This window comes from Schistocerca serialis, chromosome 12 (assembly GCF_023864345.2).
Source record: "Schistocerca serialis cubense isolate TAMUIC-IGC-003099 chromosome 12, iqSchSeri2.2, whole genome shotgun sequence".
In the NCBI taxonomy this organism is placed as follows: domain Eukaryota; kingdom Metazoa; phylum Arthropoda; class Insecta; order Orthoptera; family Acrididae; genus Schistocerca; species Schistocerca serialis.
In genome coordinates, this window is record NC_064649.1 from 104034811 (window position 1) to 104054230 (window position 19420).

The window sequence follows — 19420 nt, forward strand, 5'->3', positions numbered from 1 at the left end:
TTATTATTTGTTGGTAGCATAAAAGTTGTTAGAAACAGAAAAAACATTAACTAGGATCATTAACCATTAGGTGTGACATTTCTGAAGTTAGTACCACACTTTCACCAGAATCAGTGTTTACTTTAAGGACAAAAACTACATGTGACAGATGATAGACATGGTACGGGAGGTGGGTGCAATAAAAAGTGACGAAGAAGTACCTCAGAGCCAGCAACAGTCGCTCCTGCACTCAAGTTCCATTAACACTGTTAGTCCGAATTTTCATATCTTTAGCTATTTCTGGTCAGGCAATATTTAAGATATACTAAAAAGTTTGTTGCGGATTTCGCAACTGCCTGAAGAAGCGCTCTGGGTGCTTTTTCCCGCTTGTGAAAGAACTCCATACCTCTAGCGTTCTGCATTCATGGCACGCATTCCATACTCCCACTTTTTCTCCTTGCCTATAACCACACTTTTTCAATGAATGTGCCACTATCGTTATCGTCAGACGACGCAGGAAGCATGTTTTATGCCCCACACCACTGCAGCTAAGCGCACACTGCTGTAAATATGAAAAGCTGCAGCCTTAACTACTCATGGTTAAGTTGCGAGGTGCAGTGTGCCAGCAGCAAGGGTACAACGTAAGCCCCCCAAGACTCCTGGAAAGCTATGAGGCGCCACGTGCCACTAATGAGGGTACAAAGTAGCCACCCGAGACTCCTGACAAGCTGTGAGGTGTCATGTCAGTGAGGGTACAACGCAAACGCCACAAGACTCCAGGCTAAGCTTCGAGGTGCCATGTGCCAGAAGTGAGGGTAACACATAGAAGCCCTGAGACTCCCAGCAACGTGTGAGGTGCCAGCAGCGAGGGTACAATGTAGATGCCCCAAGCCTCCTGGCAAGCTATGAGGTGCTATGTACCAGCAGGGAGGGTAAAATGTGCCAAGGCTCCTGGCAAGATCTCAGGTGCCATATGCCAACAGTGAGGGTACTACACAGCCCCCTCAAGGCTCCTGGCGGGCTGCAAGGTGCCATGTGGCAGCAGCGAGGGCACAAAGCACATGCATGGGGCTCCCAGCAACCTGCAAAGCGCCATGTGCCAGCAGTGAGGGTACAATGTCGATGCCCCAAGACTCCTGGCAACTCCATGTGCCAACAGCGAGGGTACTATGTAGCCCCCTCAAGCCCCCCAGAAAGCTGTGAGGTGCCATGTCAGTGAGGGTACAACGCAAACGCCACAAGACTCCAGGCTAAGCTTCGAGGTGCCATGTGCCAGAAGTGAGGGTAACACATAGAAGCCCTGAGACTCCCAGCAACGTGTGAGGTGCCAGCAGCGAGGGTACAATGTAGATGCCCCAAGCCTCCTGGCAAGCTATGAGGTGCTATGTACCAGCAGGGAGGGTAAAATGTGCCAAGGCTCCTGGCAAGCTCTCAGGTGCCATATGCCAACAGTGAGGGTACTACACAGCCCCCTCAAGGCTCCTGGCGGGCTGCAAGGTGCCATGTGGCAGCAGCGAGGGCACAAAGCACATGCATGGGGCTCCCAGCAACCTGCAAAGCGCCATGTGCCAGCAGTGAGGGTACAATGTCGATGCCCCAAGACTCCTGGCAACTCCATGTGCCAACAGCGAGGGTACTATGTAGCCCCCTCAAGCCCCCCAGAAAGCTGTGAGGTGCCATGTCAGTGAGGGTACAACGCAAACGCCACAAGACTCCAGGCTAAGCTTCGAGGTGCCATGTGCCAGAAGTGAGGGTAACACATAGAAGCCCTGAGACTCCCAGCAACGTGTGAGGTGCCAGCAGCGAGGGTACAATGTAGATGCCCCAAGCCTCCTGGCAAGCTATGAGGTGCTATGTACCAGCAGGGAGGGTAAAATGTGCCAAGGCTCCTGGCAAGCTCTCAGGTGCCATATGCCAACAGTGAGGGTACTACACAGCCCCCTCAAGGCTCCTGGCGGGCTGCAAGGTGCCATGTGGCAGCAGCGAGGGCACAAAGCACATGCATGGGGCTCCCAGCAACCTGCAAAGCGCCATGTGCCAGCAGTGAGGGTACAATGTCGATGCCCCAAGACTCCTGGCAACTCCATGTGCCAACAGCGAGGGTACTATGTAGCCCCCTCAAGCCCCCCAGAAAGCTGTGAGGTGCCATGTCAGTGAGGGTACAACGCAAACGCCACAAGACTCCAGGCTAAGCTTCGAGGTGCCATGTGCCAGAAGTGAGGGTAACACATAGAAGCCCTGAGACTCCCAGCAACGTGTGAGGTGCCAGCAGCGAGGGTACAATGTAGATGCCCCAAGCCTCCTGGCAAGCTATGAGGTGCTATGTACCAGCAGGGAGGGTAAAATGTGCCAAGGCTCCTGGCAAGCTCTCAGGTGCCATATGCCAACAGTGAGGGTACTACACAGCCCCCTCAAGGCTCCTGGCGGGCTGCAAGGTGCCATGTGGCAGCAGCGAGGGCACAAAGCACATGCATGGGGCTCCCAGCAACCTGCAAAGCGCCATGTGCCAGCAGTGAGGGTACAATGTCGATGCCCCAAGACTCCTGGCAACTCCATGTGCCAACAGCGAGGGTACTATGTAGCCCCCTCAAGCCCCCCAGAAAGCTGTGAGGTGCTATGTCAGTGAGGGTACAACGCAAACGCCACAAGACTCCAGGCTAAGCTTCGAGGTGCCATGTGCCAGAAGTGAGGGTAACACATAGAAGCCCTGAGACTCCCAGCAACGTGTGAGGTGCCAGCAGCGAGGGTACAATGTAGATGCCCCAAGCCTCCTGGCAAGCTATGAGGTGCTATGTACCAGCAGGGAGGGTAAAATGTGCCAAGGCTCCTGGCAAGCTCTCAGGTGCCATATGCCAACAGTGAGGGTACTACACAGCCCCCTCAAGGCTCCTGGCGGGCTGCAAGGTGCCATGTGGCAGCAGCGAGGGCACAAAGCACATGCATGGGGCTCCCAGCAACCTGCAAAGCGCCATGTGCCAGCAGTGAGGGTACAATGTCGATGCCCCAAGACTCCTGGCAACTCCATGTGCCAACAGCGAGGGTACTATGTAGCCCCCTCAAGCCCCCCAGAAAGCTGTGAGGTGCCATGTCAGTGAGGGTACAACGCAAACGCCACAAGACTCCAGGCTAAGCTTCGAGGTGCCATGTGCCAGAAGTGAGGGTAACACATAGAAGCCCTGAGACTCCCAGCAACGTGTGAGGTGCCAGCAGCGAGGGTACAATGTAGATGCCCCAAGCCTCCTGGCAAGCTATGAGGTGCTATGTACCAGCAGGGAGGGTAAAATGTGCCAAGGCTCCTGGCAAGCTCTCAGGTGCCATATGCCAACAGTGAGGGTACTACACAGCCCCCTCAAGGCTCCTGGCGGGCTGCAAGGTGCCATGTGGCAGCAGCGAGGGCACAAAGCACATGCATGGGGCTCCCAGCAACCTGCAAAGCGCCATGTGCCAGCAGTGAGGGTACAATGTCGATGCCCCAAGACTCCTGGCAACTCCATGTGCCAACAGCGAGGGTACTATGTAGCCCCCTCAAGCCCCCCAGAAAGCTGTGAGGTGCCATGTCAGTGAGGGTACAACGCAAACGCCACAAGACTCCAGGCTAAGCTTCGAGGTGCCATGTGCCAGAAGTGAGGGTAACACATAGAAGCCCTGAGACTCCCAGCAACGTGTGAGGTGCCAGCAGCGAGGGTACAATGTAGATGCCCCAAGCCTCCTGGCAAGCTATGAGGTGCTATGTACCAGCAGGGAGGGTAAAATGTGCCAAGGCTCCTGGCAAGCTCTCAGGTGCCATATGCCAACAGTGAGGGTACTACACAGCCCCCTCAAGGCTCCTGGCGGGCTGCAAGGTGCCATGTGGCAGCAGCGAGGGCACAAAGCACATGCATGGAGCTCCCAGCAACCTGCAAAGCGCCATGTGCCAGCAGTGAGGGTACAATGTCGATGCCCCAAGACTCCTGGCAACTCCATGTGCCAACAGCGAGGGTACTATGTAGCCCCCTCAAGCCCCCCAGAAAGCTGTGAGGTGCTATGTCAGTGAGGGTACAACGCAAACGCCACAAGACTCCAGGCTAAGCTTCGAGGTGCCATGTGCCAGAAGTGAGGGTAACACATAGAAGCCCTGAGACTCCCAGCAACGTGTGAGGTGCCAGCAGCGAGGGTACAATGTAGATGCCCCAAGCCTCCTGGCAAGCTATGAGGTGCTATGTATCAGCTGGGAGGGTAAAATGTGCCAAGGCTCCTGGCAAGCTCTCAGGTGCCATATGCCAACAGTGAGGGTACTACATAGCCCCTCAAGGCTCCTGGCGGGCTGCAAGGTGCCATGTGGCAGCAGCGCGGGTACAAGGCACATGCAGGGGACTCCCAGCAACCTGCAAAGCGCCATATGCCAGCAGTGAGGGTACAATGTCGATGCCCCAAGACTCCTGGCAACTCCATGTGCCAACAGCGAGGGTACTATGTAGCCCCCTCAAGCCCCCCAGAAAGCTGTGAGGTGCCATGTCAGTGAGGGTACAACGCAAACGCCACAAGACTCCAGGCTAAGCTTCGAGGTGCCATGTGCCAGAAGTGAGGGTAACACATAGAAGCCCTGAGACTCCCAGCAACGTGTGAGGTGCCAGCAGCGAGGGTACAATGTAGATGCCCCAAGCCTCCTGGCAAGCTATGAGGTGCTATGTACCAGCAGGGAGGGTAAAATGTGCCAAGGCTCCTGGCAAGCTCTCAGGTGCCATATGCCAACAGTGAGGGTACTACACAGCCCCCTCAAGGCTCCTGGCGGGCTGCAAGGTGCCATGTGGCAGCAGCGAGGGCACAAAGCACATGCATGGGGCTCCCAGCAACCTGCAAAGCGCCATGTGCCAGCAGTGAGGGTACAATGTCGATGCCCCAAGACTCCTGGCAACTCCATGTCCCAACAGCGAGGGTACTATGTAGCCCCCTCAAGCCCCCCAGAAAGCTGTGAGGTGCTATGTCAGTGAGGGTACAACGCAAACGCCACAAGACTCCAGGCTAAGCTTCGAGGTGCCATGTGCCAGAAGTGAGGGTAACACATAGAAGCCCTGAGACTCCCAGCAACGTGTGAGGTGCCAGCAGCGAGGGTACAATGTAGATGCCCCAAGCCTCCTGGCAAGCTATGAGGTGCTATGTACCAGCAGGGAGGGTAAAATGTGCCAAGGCTCCTGGCAAGCTCACAGGTGCCATATGCCAACAGTGAGGGTACTACATAGCCCCTCAAGGCTCCTGGCGGGCTGCAAGGTGCCATGTGGCAGCAGCGCGGGTACAAGGCACATGCAGGGGACTCCCAGCAACCTGCAAAGCGCCATATGCCAGCAGTGAGGGTACAATGTCGATGCCCCAAGACTCCTGGCAACTCCATGTGCCAACAGCGAGGGTACTATGTAGCCCCCTCAAGCCCCCCAGAAAGCTGTGAGGTGCTATGTCAGTGAGGGTACAACGCAAACGCCACAAGACTCCAGGCTAAGCTTCGAGGTGCCATGTGCCAGAAGTGAGGGTAACACATAGAAGCCCTGAGACTCCCAGCAACGTGTGAGGTGCCAGCAGCGAGGGTACAATGTAGATGCCCCAAGCCTCCTGGCAAGCTATGAGGTGCTATGTACCAGCAGGGAGGGTAAAATGTGCCAAGGCTCCTGGCAAGCTCTCAGGTGCCATATGCCAACAGTGAGGGTACTACACAGCCCCCTCAAGGCTCCTGGCGGGCTGCAAGGTGCCATGTGGCAGCAGCGAGGGCACAAAGCACATGCATGGGGCTCCCAGCAACCTGCAAAGCGCCATGTGCCAGCAGTGAGGGTACAATGTCGATGCCCCAAGACTCCTGGCAACTCCATGTGCCAACAGCGAGGGTACTATGTAGCCCCCTCAAGCCCCCCAGAAAGCTGTGAGGTGCTATGTCAGTGAGGGTACAACGCAAACGCCACAAGACTCCAGGCTAAGCTTCGAGGTGCCATGTGCCAGAAGTGAGGGTAACACATAGAAGCCCTGAGACTCCCAGCAACGTGTGAGGTGCCAGCAGCGAGGGTACAATGTAGATGCCCCAAGCCTCCTGGCAAGCTATGAGGTGCTATGTACCAGCAGGGAGGGTAAAATGTGCCAAGGCTCCTGGCAAGCTCTCAGGTGCCATATGCCAACAGTGAGGGTACTACATAGCCCCCTCAAGGCTCCTGGCGGGCTGCAAGGTGCCATGTGGCAGCAGCGATGGTGCAACACACATGCAGGAAGACTCCCAGCAAGCTGCAAGGTGCCATGGGCCAGCAGTGAGGGTACAATGTAGATGCCCCAAGACTCCTGGCAACTCCATGTGCCAACAGCGAGGGTACTATGTAGCCCCCTCAAGCCCTCCAGAAAGCTGTGAGGTGCCATGTCAGTGAGGGTACAACGCAAACGCCACAAGACTCCAGGCTAAGCTTCGAGGTGCCATGTGCCAGAAGTGAGGGTAACACATAGAAGCCCTGAGACTCCCAGCAACGTGTGAGGTGCCAGCAGCGAGGGTACAATGTAGATGCCCCAAGCCTCCTGGCAAGCTATGAGGTGCTATGTACCAGCAGGGAGGGTAAAATGTGCCAAGGCTCCTGGCAAGCTCTCAGGTGCCATATGCCAACAGTGAGGGTACTACACAGCCCCCTCAAGGCTCCTGGCGGGCTGCAAGGTGCCATGTGGCAGCTGCGAGGGCACAAAGCACATGCATGGGGCTCCCAGCAACCTGCAAAGCGCCATGTGCCAGCAGTGAGGGTACAATGTCGATGCCCCAAGACTCCTGGCAACTCCATGTGCCAACAGCGAGGGTACTATGTAGCCCCCTCAAGCCCCCCAGAAAGCTGTGAGGTGCCATGTCAGTGAGGGTACAACGCAAACGCCACAAGACTCCAGGCTAAGCTTCGAGGTGCCATGTGCCAGAAGTGAGGGTAACACATAGAAGCCCTGAGACTCCCAGCAACGTGTGAGGTGCCAGCAGCGAGGGTACAATGTAGATGCCCCAAGCCTCCTGGCAAGCTATGAGGTGCTATGTACCAGCAGGGAGGGTACAATGTGCCAAGGCTCCTGGCAAGCTCTCAGGTGCCATATGCCAACAGTGAGGGTACTACATAGCCCCCTCAAGGCTCCTGGCGGGCTGCAAGGTGCCATGTGGCAGCAGCGATGGTGCAACACACATGCAGGAAGACTCCCAGCAAGCTGCAAGGTGCCATGGGCCAGCAGTGAGGGTACAATGTAGATGCCCCAAGACTCCTGGCAACTCCATGTGCCAACAGCGAGGGTACTATGTAGCCCCCTCAAGCCCCCCAGAAAGCTGTGAGGTGCCATGTGCCAGCAGAGAGGGTACAACATAGACGCCCCAACACTCCCGACAAGCTGCAGGGTGCCATGTGCCAGCAGTGAGGGTACAATGTAGACACCCCAAGACTACCAGCAAGCTGTCATGTGCCATGTGCCAACAGCAGGGGTACCACATAGCCCCTTTAAGGCTCCCACCATCTGCCAGCAGCAATGGTGTAATGTAGACGCCCCAAATCTCCCGGCAAGCTGCACAGTGTCGTGTGCCAGCAGTGAGGGTACAACGTAGTCTCCTGAGACTCCAAGCAAGCTGCGAGGTACCATGTGGCAACATTGAGGGTACAACATAGAAGCCCCAAGACTCCCGGCAAGCTGTGAGGTGCCGTGTGGTAGCAGCACACAGCGAGGTGATGGCTGCGACGATGCAGCATAGACAATGTGCTTAGTGGTCGTTGAAACTTTTTTAGACATCAGAGTGTGGCGGTAAAAGAGAAAGGCAACTGGTTGGAGACAGAAGCAGTGGAGGCAAGGAGAGGGGTGACTAAATACGAAAATACAGATCGGTGAAGACCAAACGTAGGCTTAGGGGACAGGGGTAGTCGGATCCCCGCTGAATGGTCTACTTTAATCTGAAAACATTTGCTCAATGCGCCCCTCCCCCATAGCCACGCATGCAAATTTCCTGGTATAGGCATCAAAAACCCGAGCAAACAATCCCGAAGGACAAGTGTGGAGAGGAGAGAAAGGTGCTTAAGGAGAGCAGACTAAGCGGAAAAGAAAGAGACAGTGACAATGGGACAGAAAAATAAAGGGACAAAGACAGTGGCAAAGGATCAGACAGTTGTGGTAAGGAAGAGCCGAGAGGAAGGGATGAAGACAGGAGAGTAACAGAGAAAGGGAGACGCAGGGTAGGAAGGCTTCACTACAGGTTGGAACGGGGTAAATGGGTTTGGAATATTTTTGTGTTAAAAGAGTAAGAAAAAAAAATGGCTCTGAGCACTATGGGACTTAACATCGATGGTAATCAGTCCCCTAGAACTTAGAACTACTTAAACATAACTAACCTAAGGACAGCACACAACACCCAGCCATCACGAGGCAGAGAAAATCCCTGACCCCGCCGGGAATCGAACCCGGGAACCCGGTCGTGGGAAGCGAGAACGCTACCGCACGACCACGAGATGCGGGCAAAGAGTAAGAGTACAGGGTGTTATGGGAGCAGATATTTTTATTGGTGACTAAAGACAGTGTACTGAACAACAGTAAGCACTTAATTTGCAGTCTGATAATTGCAGCTATTGGGAGCACATTTTTAGGTCGGTTAGCATACCGAAGTATTTGTTCAAATGTTCGAATGTGTGTGAAATATTATGAGACTTAACTGCTAAGGTCACCAGTCCCTAAGCTTACACACTACTTAACCTACATTATGCTAAGGACAAACACACACACTCATGCCCGAGGGAGGACTCGAATCTCCGCCGGGACCAGACGCACAGTCCATGACTGCAGCGCCTGAGACCGCTCGGCTAACCCCGCGCGGCGAAGTACTTGTGGCAAGGGCAAGCGACTAATGGTTACTTTGCTCTGGGCAGCAGGTAAGGTGTTGAAGTGTGGACACGTGTTCGCAAAACGGTTAGTCTATACTGAAAGACACTTTCCACCGTTGAACTAAACTAAACCCCTATACTGTACCGAAAGACACTTTCCACCATTGAACTAAACTAAACGCCTGTCCGAATAGGCCTCGGAAGGCGCAACAGTACCGATCGGCCGCCGTGTCATCCTAAACCCACAGGCGTCACCGGATGCGGATATGGAGGGGCACGTGGTGAGCACACCGCTCTCCCTGTCATTTGTCAGTTTACGAGACTGGAACTGCTACTTCTCAAACAAGTAGCTCCCCAGTTTGCCTCACAAGGGCTGAATGCACCCCTCTTGCCAACAGCGCTCGGCAGACCAGATGGTCACCCATCCCAGTGCTAACCCAGCCCGATACCGCTTAACTTCAGTGGTCTGACGGGAACCAGTGTTACCACTGTGGCAAGGCCGTTGGCCAGGAAGACGGTTAGATGCAGCAAAGAAACAACCAACACACTGGAGTGGGTACACATTAAGGTGCAAATGATCACAAAGCTTGCTCTTGTACCCCTCAAACTCTGTATGTTAGCGTGCCTTACTTTTGGTGACGATGTTTGAGGCAGGTGCTTCGCCAATTTTCTGTCAGAGTCTTTTAAAATGGGGCACTTTCGCCGTTTTGAGCTGGTTGTCTAGAACACTATTAATTGCTGACCGGACGGAGTGCTATCGTTGTGAGCTTATTTGTCCGTCGCTGACAATAGAAGACCGCAAACCTTCTTTCCTTCCCGTCTGGGCAAGCTGTACAGTGACTTGAGTACATGTAAAGCTCCACGATAAAGGATGACAGCCAAAAACAGTTGCAGGATAAAAATTTATTAAAATTTCTTGACCAAGGTTTCGGTACATATAAATGTACCTTCATCAGAAGTAAAAAATCTGAAATTACATCATGTAATGGAGATTAATAAAACAATTGTGCCAAAGGCGTCGTCAATAATTGAGACATATTTATATGTACCGAAACCTTGGTCAAGAAATTTTAATAAATTTTTATCCTGCAACTGTTTTTGGCTGTCATCCTTTACCGTGAAGAATTTCAACAGTTGCTGTTGCAGCCATGTTTAAAATTTTGGTACATGTAAAGCTTACTGGGACAGGGTAAATGCTAGCTACAATGAAGTCGATAATTCGATTGTAATACTGGCAGCCGCGCGGGATTAGCCGAGCGGTCTGGGGCGCTGCAGTCATGGACTGTGCGGCTGTTCCCGGCGGAGGTTCGAGTCCTCCCTCGGGCATGGGTGTGTGTGTTTGTCCTTAGGATAATTTAGGTTGAGTAGTGTGTAAGCTTAGGTACTGATGACCTTAGCAGCTAAGTCCCTTACGATTTCACACACATTTGAATACTGGCATTTTAATTTGATATTCCCCTCAACTAACAAAATTTCCAAAAAAATGTGACTTTCTTTGCCCACCCACACACTCCTGAGAATGGCACATTAACACCTTGCAATTACGCGCTCCTATTACCGGCCGCTACGTTGATAAATACTCGGCACCTCGCAAGGATAACTACCAGATCAAGAATATTAGGTAAGTTGTTGGAAGTGGTCAAGCGTTAATGAAAATCTCGCTTCTGAGCAAACAAAGAGCTCTAACCGCAGATCTCTGCACGGAACACGGGTTGGTGCAGTGCTGCGATACAGACCGTGTATCTCCCTTCGAAGACGCCGTCTCCAAGTCCGTACCGCTCGATGGCTGAAGGCGAAGTCCACAATTCTTCCGTCTCCCACGCGCAGTGTGCGATTTGCAGGGGGGGGTGGGGGGTGGGAGGGGGGGGGGGGGGAATTCCCCCTCCCCCCCCCTCTGCATCAGACCATCCCCTCATCTGGCTTTAGTTTATGCATCCCAACCTGGGATGTTTATTTCCCACGCACTGGAGTAAAACCTTACATATAATTTAAATTTGTGGAGCCGAACACTGAAAGTTTTTAATACAGTCTTACTATTAATACTATTAATACGTTTGCTTATTAATTTTGAAAAAGTGTTATGTAGTAGTTAAGCATTTCAAAACATTTAGAACTAAATCATCATTCTCATGTTGTCATTGTTGCTTTCGCCTAAGGTGCGTCATCCGTTTACTTGCGAGCTTGCGAGGGAAGTAGTGTGGTAGTCATACCGCACCAGTCGTACCGCAGAGTTGGGTGAGCTGGGGGCTGAAAGTCCCACCCCGGGCCCTGACACAGGGTGGCGACCGGCCCGGTACCTGTGCGAACATTCACCGTTAGGCCGCCTTTGGGCAGCGGTATGGCGCAGACCAACGCGCCTGGGACAAAAGCACACATTACTTAATAACGCATCATCGTCTGCTTCTAGTTCCTAGGATACTATTTTGTGGACCATCTTTAAATACTCTTCTCTTCCACCATCGTTTTATTTTCCTTTGGTTTTCATTTCCGTTGTTAGCTGCATGTGCAAGTACCAAGTAGGCCGGCGCTGCGATACTTTATCATCATTTATACTGCAGGACCGACACACGTGTGGCACAAATTCTGTTGCTTTGGTATAAATTAACCTACCACATGCAACATACGACGCAAGATGTTGCCTGTTGTAGCATACTACAAGACAACGCACGCCACATTTCCGTGGCATGCCACAATGTGGCAAGACGTCGCCCCAGCGTAAACGAGGCTTTAGAGCCAGGTCTGTATTGTATGGTGGATGTGATGTGTTGCGTACGAAACTAAAACCTGCAATCAGATCCAAACGTCGTGGAAAACTGTGAAGAGGTGTCATCCTGCAGCAAGATAACGCTCGCCCACATTCTGTCAAACGGACAGCCGACGCAATAAAGGAGTTGAGATTCGAGGTGCTGGAACATCCCCCATACAATACAGACCTGGCTCCAAGTGATTTTCACATGTTTGGGCCCTTAACGGAAGCACCACAGGGAAGAAGATTTGAAAGTGATGAAGACGTCATTGCTGCAGTGCATAATTGGTTACAGATGCAACCGAAGACGTATTTTCTGATGAAATAAAAAAAAAAGAAAACCTCGTAAAACGTCGAGAAAACTGTATTGAAGTCTAGGGAGGTTACGTAGAAAAATAACGCATGTTTCAGTTTTCTATCATCAGAATAAGTACAGCTTTTCACAAATGTGCCTTTACTTTTTGAATTCCCCTCGTATACCTGTATGTAGATGATTTTGTAAATAAGCTTTACCTATAATGTACTTTTAAAGATATAACAAGGGAAGGCTTTTCTGATAGGGCATACGCGTGAATAGTGAGTTTCGGCATTAACATCTGTTTATAAATAACTGTTTAACCATGGGTAACGCCACGGTCCAAGCTAGTAACATAGGTAATTATACTAACCCCCTAAGACATCCCCCCCCCCCCCCCCCCCCCACTGGTAAAAGCACAAATCGTACACTGCCCACGCGTACGAAAAAGCGGCGGAAGAATACTCAGTTTCGGCCAATAACGAACGCTCTATCATCGCCGAAATCCTCCAACGGTATTTCTGAGATCTGCCCAATGATCGAGTAGGTCATAACGCCCCTAGGCAAACGATATTCCCGCCTTCGCCACGTGCTGCCCAGCACAAGTGGCTCCGGACGCCAGGCTATCCCCAAAAGCGCCGTATTGTCCCGCGTTTCCGGTGACCGCTACCTGCCGCACACGGCGACCCGGCGAGCTTAGCAGCCATCTGCAGACTTTATGTTCCAAAATTCTCAACTTCCGACACTTTTCACCAACGCTTTAAGTTAGTGGCACAATCATGCAGACATGCAGGGAGTACTGCTCGAGAGAGCCTCATATTTATCATAATTCAACAGAGCCGTAATCTGATGCCTTTGCCAGTCCCTTTATTACACTACTGGCCATTAAAGTTGCTATACCACGAAGATGACGTGCTACAGACGCGAAATTTAACCGACAGTAAAAAGATGCTGTGATATGCAAATGATTAGCTTTTCGGAGCATTCACACAAGGCTGGCGCCGGTGGCGACACCTACAACGTGCTGACATGAGGATAGTTTTCAACCGATTTCTCATACACAAACAGCAGTTGACCGGCGTTGCCTGGTGAAACGTTGCTGTGATGCCTCGTGAAAGAAGGAGAAATGCGTACCATCACATTTCCGACTTTGATAAAGGTCGGATTGTAGCCTATAGCGACATTGCTGCTCGCGTTGGTCAAGATCCAATGACTGTTAGCATAATATGGAATCGGTGGGTTCAGTAGGGTAGTACGGAATGCTGAATCCCAACGACCTCGTATCACTAGCAGTCGAGATGACAGGCATCTTATCCCCATGGCTGTAACGGAGCGTGCAGCCACGTCTCGATCCCTGAGTCAACAGATGGGGACGTTTGAAAGACAACAACCATTTGCACGAACAGTTCGACGACGTTTTCAGCAGGATGGACTATCAGCTCGGAGACCATGGCTGTGGTTACCCTTGACGCTGCATCATAGACAGCAGCGCCTGCGATGGTGTACTCAACGACGAACGTGGGTGCACGAATGACAAAACGTCATTTTTCGGATGAATCGAGGTTCTGTTTACAGCATCACGATGGTCGCATCGCCGGCCGGAGTGGTCTAGCGGATCTAGACGCTTCTCTCCGGAAACGCGCGACTGCTACGGTCGCAGATTCAAATCCTGCCTCGGGCATGGATGTGTGTGATGTCTTTAGGTTAGTTAGGTTTAAGTAGTTCTAAGTTCTAGGGGACTGATGACCTCAGATGTTAAGTCCCACAGCGCTCGGAGCGATTTGAACCATTTTTGATGGTCGCATCGCGGTGAACGCACATCGGAAGCGAGTATTCGTCATCGCCATACTGGCGTATCACCCGGCGTGATGGTATGGGGTGCCATTCGTTACACGTTTCGATCACCTCTTGTTCGCACTGACGGCACTTTGAACAGTGGACGTTACATTTCAGATGTGTTACGACCCGTGGCTCTACCCTTCATTCGATCCCTGCGAAAGCCTACATTTCAGCAGGATAATGCACGACCGCATGTTACAGCTCCTGTACGGGCCGTTCTGGATACAGAAAACGTTCGAGTGCTGCCCTGGCCAGCATATTCTGCAGATCTCTCACCAACGGAAAACGTCTGGCCAATGGTGGCCGAGCAACTGGCTCATCACAATACGCCAGGCAGTATTCTCGATGAACTGTGTTATCGTGTTGAAGCTGGACGGGCAGGTGTACCTGTACACGCCATCCAAGCTCTGTTTGAGTCAATGGACAGGCGTATCGAGGCCGTTTTTACGGCAGAGGTGGTTGTTCTGGGTACTGATTTCTCAGGATCTATGCACCCAAACTGCGTGAAAATGTAATCACTTGTGAGTTGTAGTATAATATACACTCCTGGAAATTGAAATAAGAACACCGTGAATTCATTGTCCCAGGAAGGGGAAACTTTATTGACACATTCCTGGGGTCAGATACATCACATGATCACACTGACAGAACCACAGGCACATAGACACAGGCAACAGAGCATGCACAGTGTCGGCACTAGTACAGTGTATATCCACCTTTCGCAGCAATGCAGGCTGCTATTCTCCCATGGAGACGATCGTAGAGATGCTGGATGTAGTCCTATGGAACGGCTTGCCATGCCATTTCCACCTGGCGCCTCAGTTGGACCAGCGTTCGTGCTGGACGTGCAGACCGCGTGAGACGACGCTTCATCCAGTCCCAAACATGCTCAATGGGGGACAGATCCGGAGATCTTGCTGGCCAGGGTAGTTGACTTACACCTTCTAGAGCACGTTGGGTGGGACGGGATACATGCGGACGTGCATTGTCCTGTTGGAACAGCAAGTTCCCTTGCCGGTCTAGGAATGGTAGAACGATGGGTTCGATGACGGTTTGGATGTACCGTGCACTATTCAGTGTCCCCTCGACGATCACCAGTGGTGTACGGCCAGTGTAGGAGATCGCTCCCCACACCATGATGCCGGGTGTTGGCCCTGTGTGCCTCGGTCGTATGCAGTCCTGATTGTGGCGCTCACCTGCACGGCGCTAAACACGCATACGACCATCATTGGCACCAAGGCAGAAGCGACTCTCATCGCTGAAGACGACACGTCTCCATTCGTCCCTCCATTCACGACTGTCGCGACACCACTGGAGGCGGGCAGCACGATGTTGGGGCGTGAGCGGAAGACGGCCTAACGGTGTGCGGGACCGTAGCCCAGCTTCATGGAGACGGTTGCGAATGGTCCTCGCCGATACCCCAGGAGCAACAGTGTCCCTAATTTGCTGGGAAGTGGCGGTGCGGTCCCCTACGGCACTGCGTAGGATCCTACGGTCTTGGCGTGCATCCGTGCGTCGCTGCGGTCCGGTCCCAGGTCGACGGGCACGTGCACCTTCCGCCGACCACTGGCGACAACATCGATGTACTGTGGAGACCTCACGCCCCACGTGTTGAGCAATTCGGCGGTACGTCCACCCGGCCTCCCGCATGCCCACTATACGCCCTCGCTCAAAGTCCGTCAACTGCACATACGGTTCACGTCCACGCTGTCGCAGCATGCTACCAGTGTTAAAGACTGCGATGGAGCTCCGTATGCCACGGCCAACTGGCTGACACTGACGGCGGCGGTGCACAAATGCTGCGCAGCTAGCGCCATTCGACGGCCAACACCGCGGTTCCTGGTGTGTCCGCTGTGCCGTGCGTGTGATCATTGCTTGTACAGCCCTCTCGCAGTGTCCGGAGCAAGTATGGTGGGTCTGACACACCGGTGTCAATGTGTTCTTTTTTCCATTTCCAGGAGTGTATTTGTCCAATGAGTACCCGTTTATCATCTGCATTTCTTCTTGGTGTAGCAATTTTAATGGTCAGTAGTGTATTAATTCTAATGGTGGTAAGCTATCGTGTAAGTGCTCCTGTCCTGGCGCCTTACACCGTTTCCAAGTCACCTGTGCAGCTGCTCCTTCGAGACAAACCGGACCGTGCGAGTGAAGGGGTGGAATCGCGGCACACGTGGGCGCCGCTCCGTCAGCTCCTCGCAGTAGCGGCGACGACGACGCGGCGTCGACGGCGCCCGGAGTCCCCCGGGGCGCCGTAATAGGCTTAGCAGACACTTGGCGGGCCTCCGAAGCGACCGGTCGATACGTCACTCGCCTCTGGCCACTGGCCCTCACAGCGACACACGCTGAGCCCGCGGGCTCTGCGTATTCTTAGGCGGCGCTGCGGGCTATGTCAGCAGGTTCTCCACCTCAGGACGTCTGGCTGCTGCGTGCAGAGGGGGGCGCTCGGCTCCGAAAACGGTGCCCGCGTCTCGCCCTGTATCCGAGGACCGAGTGGAACAACTCCACTTTACTGCACTTCCTAGAGGGTACATCCCCTACTACCGTGCCAACTACACTACTGGCCATTAAAATTGCTACACCAAGAAGACATACAGATGATAAACGGGTACTCATTGGACAAATATATTATACTAGAACTGACATGTGATTACATTTTCACGCAATCAAGGTGCATAGATCCTGAGAAATCAGTACCCAGAACAACCACCTCTGGCCGTAATAACGGCCTTGATACGCCTGGGCATTGAGTCAAACAGAGCTTGGATGGCGTGTACAGGTACAGCTGCCCGTGCAGCTTCAACACGATACCACAGTTCATCAAGAGTAGTGACTGGCGTGTTGTGACGAGCCAGTTGCTCGGCCACCATTGACCAGACGTTCCTGCTGGAATGTAGGGTTTCGCAGGGATCGAATGAAGGATAGAGCCACGTGTCGTAACACATCTGAAATGTAACGTCCACTGTTCAAAGTGCCGTGAATGTGAACAAGAGGTGACCGAGACGTGTAACCACTGTCACCCCATACCGTCACGCCGGGTGATACGCCAGTATGGCGATGACGAATACACGCTTCCAATGTGCGTTCATCGCGATTTCGCCAAACAAGGATGCGACCATCACCAGAACCTCGATTCATCCGAAAAAATGACGTTTTGCCATTCGTGCACACAGGTTCGTCGTCGAGTACACAATCGCAGTCGCTCCTGTCTGTCATGCAGCGTCAAGGGTAACCGCAGCCACGGTCTCCGACCTGATAGTCCATGCAGCTGCAAACGTCGTCGAACTGTTCGTGCAGATGGCTGTTGTCTTGCAAACGTCCCCATCTGTTGACTCAGGGATCGAGACGTGGCTGCACGATCCGTTACAGCCACGCGGATAAGATGCCTGGCATCTCGACTGAAAGTGATACGAGGCCGTTGGGATCCAGCACGGTGTTCCGCATTACCCTCCTGAACCCACCGATTCCATATTCTGCTAACAGTCATTGGATCTCGACCAACGCGAGCAGCAATGTGGCGATACGATAAACTGCGATCGTGATAGGCTACAATCCGACCTTTATCAAAGTCGGAAAGGTGATGGTACGCATTTCTCCTCCTTACACGAGGCATCACAACAACGTTTCACCAGGTAACGCCGGTCAACTGCTGTTTGTGTATGAGAAATCGGTTGGAAACTTTCCTCATGTCAGCACGTCGTAGGTGTCGCCTCTGGCGCCAGCCTCGTGTGAATGCTCTGAAAAGCTAATCATTTGCATATCACAGCATCTTCTTCCTGTCGGTTAAATTTCGTGTCTGTAGCAAGTCATCTTCGTGGTGTAGCTATTTTAATGGCCAGTAATGTATTTCCACTTTCGTTGCAATCACGATCGGAGCGCGGGATCCTCAACCGCCGGGAAATTATCGTCTAACCCGAATCGAACTGTCGTGGGCAGGGATACGGCATCGAACGAAAATTACTGACCCCTTACATCTGTAATAATAAAAATACCGTATACATAAAAAAATGGAAAGAAAAGCTTATACCAGGTGATTCACGAAGATATGGAAATATTTTAAGATGTTATTCTACAAGTGAGACTAAAGAAAGTTCATGTAAACATAGGTCCGCAAATGTTTAGTTGCGGATTTACGTCTAATGAAAGATTTTGTCTGTAATTTAGCAACTTCGCTAACATGAAGCCAGTCGCAAAAATGTACGAGGTTAAAGTAAAGCACGATTTCCGAATATTTTGTGTTTTTTAAATTCCAGACAATTGCAGAAAGTTTTCAGTAGAAGCTGTAGAGAATTTAATTTTGTAAAAATGTTGGTAATAGCGTTAACTGAAGCTGTATGAATGTGTCAGATAATATGCTTTTATTAATACCATAGGGCATGTGAATTCATGTGAAACCGGACAAAACAAAACTCAGTGTTAAAGAAGTTGTTCAGTGTACATACAATTTCACAATAAATTCACAATAAATGTTAAAAATGTGTCCGCCGATTTCATCGCATTTAGCTGCATGTGTATGAAGAGAGTTTGTTGCTCGTTTCAGTTACACAGCGTTGTTCTTAGTTTCGTCTATTCCATTCATAATGCGAGCAAGTAATGCCTCGCGTGTATTGACTTTCTTGGATAACGTACGCGATATTCTTTAACTGCAGCCGCAACATTACCACCACATTTGCCAGAAATAAACACCATATCGGCGTATTCCTCTGTCGTAAATTTGAAAGGCATCCCTATTTCGTAAATGATCTACAAACTAAAACAGTTACTATGAGGTTTCACTTAAATACACCGTTGTTATTATGTTCTTTCACTGAACACTACAGAAAACTAACTCGTTTGAAGGTAAGGAAACGACTGAAACAACTCACTAACGGTTGCCAACAATGGCATAAACGTTTCTACATTGTTAATGGAAAGTAAACAAGTCTGCTTGTATAATAATCTTCGCTTCTCTGGATGTTCTGCAAAACTACTGCAGATACACGTCTGGGACATGTTTTATTAGATTCGCCAGACCAATAACAACAAAATAAATAGAAATCGTGCTTTACTTTTAACCTCGCTCACTTTTGCGATGGATTCATATTAGCGAAGTTGCTAAATTTCTGGCAAAATCTTTTATTAGCCGTAACTCCGTAATTTAAAAATTTGCGGACCTATGATAATATGAACTTTTTTCTTTAGTTTTGTTTATACACTCATGCTCTTAAATTAAGGATATTGCTGATACATGGTGAAACACCGATCTGGTGGGCGGTTTGCGGGTTTAAATCACCTCGGGGTATGACCATGCGGTGCACTTGACCTGTGGTCGTCGCACGGTGGCGCTGGCAGCAGTCCACATACGCAGGGGTGTGTTGGTGCATGTCAGAGTACGGTGCAGCGAGTAAGTGTGCAGACGTTTTCAGACGTGCTAATGGTGACTGTGTTGCAAATGGCTCAAAGAACACATATTGATGACGTTATGAATGATAGAATACTAGGGCGACTGGAGGCTGGTCAAACACAGCAGGTCGTAGCACGGGCCCTCCGTGTGCCACAAAGTGTGATCTCAAGATTACGGCAACGATTCCAGCAGACAATAAACGTGTCCAGGCTCTACAGTACGGGACGTCCACAGTGTACAACAGCACAAGAAGACCGATATCCATCATCAGTGCCCTCAGACGGCCACGGAGTACTGCAGATAGCCTTGCTCGGGACCTTACTGCAGCCACTGGAACAGTTGTCCCGAGACAT

At 51.6% G+C, this 19420-nt stretch overlaps 1 pseudogene; it reads right to left on the bottom strand.

Moving 5' to 3' along the window:
• Positions 1-9196: 9196 nt before the first annotated feature.
• Positions 9197-9314, bottom strand: LOC126428620 (5S ribosomal RNA; annotated as a pseudogene).
• Positions 9315-19420: the final 10106 nt, after the last annotated feature.